Source organism: Trichosurus vulpecula, chromosome 1, assembly GCF_011100635.1.
Source record: "Trichosurus vulpecula isolate mTriVul1 chromosome 1, mTriVul1.pri, whole genome shotgun sequence".
NCBI classification, from domain to species: Eukaryota; Metazoa; Chordata; class Mammalia; order Diprotodontia; family Phalangeridae; genus Trichosurus; species Trichosurus vulpecula.
The window spans coordinates 413,053,177-413,056,531 of NC_050573.1; positions in this window are offsets into that span (position 1 = coordinate 413,053,177).

Here is a 3,355-nt window from a genome sequence, read left to right on the forward strand (position 1 = left end):
TAGTAACATCGCCTGAGCAAGGCCATCAGCCGTGCTGATACTCCAGTTCTGCAGGTGAGGGGTCAAAAGCAAGCAAAGCATTCATCCCATCTTTGATTTAGAGATAGAAGGAAATATAGAAATTATTTGTTCCACATCCCTCATTTTATAGATGAAGATCTGTGGCCCAGAAAGGTGAAGAGATCTGTTCAAGGTCACACAGGCAGTAATTTGGAGAATCAGTATTTGAAGCCAGGATTTGAACCAAATATAGATTAATGGAGTCTAGAGTGATGGGGCACTAATGATGGACCCCTAAAAGGCCCTGGACTTTCCCAGTTAATAATCCTGTCAACTGCTCTTTTATTGTGTCCCTCATTGTCTGCACCTGGCCCCACCCTAGACCTTCACTCTTTAATTCCATCTAGACCCTTTCTCTGTTACTTCCCAGTCACTGCAGACTACTTGGCCACCCCCAGATCATATGCAGATGTTCCCACAGTCTTTCTATATAAAAGGTTCATCTTGCCTCCCTTAAAGTACTCAGATTCTTAAAATCTCGCCCACCTCAACTGAAGTTTTAATAAACCTTGTCTCTGTCTGAAAGAAGGCTTGAGTTGAATTCTTTCAAGGCAAGACCTGCGTCTTTTGCCCTTGAATTTTGGGGTTTCCATCACCCCTAGACTGCAACATAGAAGATGAGTTACCACAAGACAGGAAGAAGGTGGGAGGCCAAAGGCAGGAGTGTTAAAGACATGGAAATCGTGGTTGGCAAAATGTTAGTATGTTAGTATCAGAATCCAAAGAATTAACAGACTGTTAAAGAGATTTGTTAAAGGCATGGTTTGGGTTGTAATGTTGAAGTACTGGGCTAGAATATAAGTGACTTGAGGGGAGGGTCTTCCTTGTCTCCAGCCTCCCCGAAAAAGCATCTGGCATTTCTCTCCAAATAAAGGTGCTTAATAAATTAAAGACTAAGTGACTGCTTATTTGATTAGTTTAGTATAAAGTCAGGCAAGAGTTCAAGGAACCAGATGGCGAAACATATTTTATCTCACATAAAACAGAATATTTTCTAATTTAACTCCTTCAGTTCAGATCATCTTTCTGTCCTTTAAAGGTCCTGGCAATTAAGGCTAATTCCAGCTACATTATTCTCCTGAATCAATTGCAGTGTTGGACATTTCCCTATTTTTCCTAGTGTTTCTTATAATGCAAACAATCTTGTTTATAGTTTGTGCCATTCAACACCAGGCTCGTTCCCTCTTTTCTTTCTAGTCTTTTTTACCCACTATTTCCTAGGCCATCTCTCTAACATTTAATGACTATATCCAAGAAGAGCAATGGACAGTGTTTAATTATCTGGATGACTGGTCTCTTCCATTAGCTTAGAGAATAAAGAGCTGGGTATGTATTTTACCATGTGTGCTTTATATTCTATTAAAAGGGAAAAACAACTTCTTCAAGAAAGCTGTCCCATATCCTGTGGGAGGTTTAAAAGAAGGCACTCTATAACAGACAGAACCATATCATGGTTGTTAAAAAGCAACCAGCCAATTTGGAAAAAGCCTCAGGTTCTTTTCAGTGTTTGGAATCATCCTTCCTTAATTGCTTTTATGGTCCCTCATCATTCTTCTCCATGTTTATAGGACCACAGAGCCTCCCACCCTATCATTTAAGTATTCTGAAGATTTTCCTTCAAAGGCTGTGTGTGTTGATTCTCCATACCATCTTTACAAATGTACTTGTTAACCTTATGCTAGATATATACATGATCTGAAAAGCTGGTAATAATTGTAAAGGTACCTTTTCTCTTGGCTGCACACCTTCCCAGAAATCTGGGAAAACCTGTCTAGGGGGACAGCCCAATAGCATCAGCACTCTTATCTGCACAACGGCCCAGCAGAGTGCTATTAACATGGGGGGATATTTGAAACTCAATTCAACAAACATTTGTTAAATGTTTAGGATGTATAAAGCAAAGTGTTAAGTGCTAAAGAAGATTAAAAAAAATAAAAGATTTAACTAGGATATAGTCCCTGTCTTCCCAGAGTTTACAGCATTCTATACTTTGTGACAAATAAATGAACAATAACCTAATGGCCCTTAAGGTTCCACAGTGAAAGCTTATCACTGGCATTTATACTTCTAGAAGTGGAATCCTGAATCGTTTAGGTCAGCTATTCAATTAGCATTTATTAAGCTCCTGCTGTGTGCTAAAATGGGCACATAGGTGAGGCAGAGGATAGAGCACCAGGCCTGGAGTCAAGAAGTCCTGAGGTTAAATCTGTCCTCAGGCATTTACTAGCTACACAACCTGGAAAAATCACTTAACCTCTATTTGTCTCGGTTTCCTCATCTGCAAAATGACCTGTAGAACGAAATGGCAAACCACGCCAGTATCTTTGCCATGAAAACCCTAAACGGGGTCATGAAGAGTCAGACACAACTGAAAAGGACTAAACAGTGACAATGTGCTAGAAGCAGTGCTGAGGGCTAGGGGTACAGAGAAAAGCAACCAGAAACACAACAGCGAAAACAGTCTTTGCTCTCCAGTGGAATGGGGAAGGCACTGAAACAGCTATGAACAAACAAGGTGTATACGGGATAAATTTGGGGTAATCTCAAAGGAAAGCACTGAGATTAAGGATGACTTAAGCTTTTCTCTACTGTTACTCCTGCTGGAGGTCTCCTAGTCTTTTTAAAGAACCCACCTCCCTCTCTAAGTACCTTGGATATTATTAGCAGGGGGAAAATAGGTGAGCTTCTAGATAGGCTTGTGGTTACCATTCTTCTGTGTAATAATAAGAGCCAGCTAGCATTTATATAGCACTTTAAGGTTTGCAAAGCACTTTACATACTGTCAACTCATTTGCTTCAACAACGCTATGAGGTAGATGTAGTTACACCCATTTTACAGATGAGAAAACTGGGACACAGAGAGGGTAAGTGAGTTACTGGGGCTCACACAGCTATAATCAATTTCTGAGGCAGGTGTTCAAGTTTCTTCCTGCCTCTAAGTCCCACACTCTAACCACTGCACTGCCCAGATGCAGTGTAGAACTGCCAGCTCTAGCAATGAACTCCCAGAACAGGGATTTTTCATTTATTAAGGCTTATTCTCTCAGTTTAGAAGTTAAACATTCGGGTATCAGTTTAAGAATTAAATCCCCTTAAACTCTGAACTACCTGAACACCAATTTTCTGAACTTATTTGCAGGGATTTATTGAAACTCTGATGTTCTTCCTGCTCTGTACTTTAGAATTGGCTTTCCTTTCCAAAGGGACCACTTCTACTGCTCCGGGGGCAAAAGAACTTCAACTATTTCTCCATTTTATTTTTCTTAGGCAGGATAACAGATTACCCCAGGTAGAA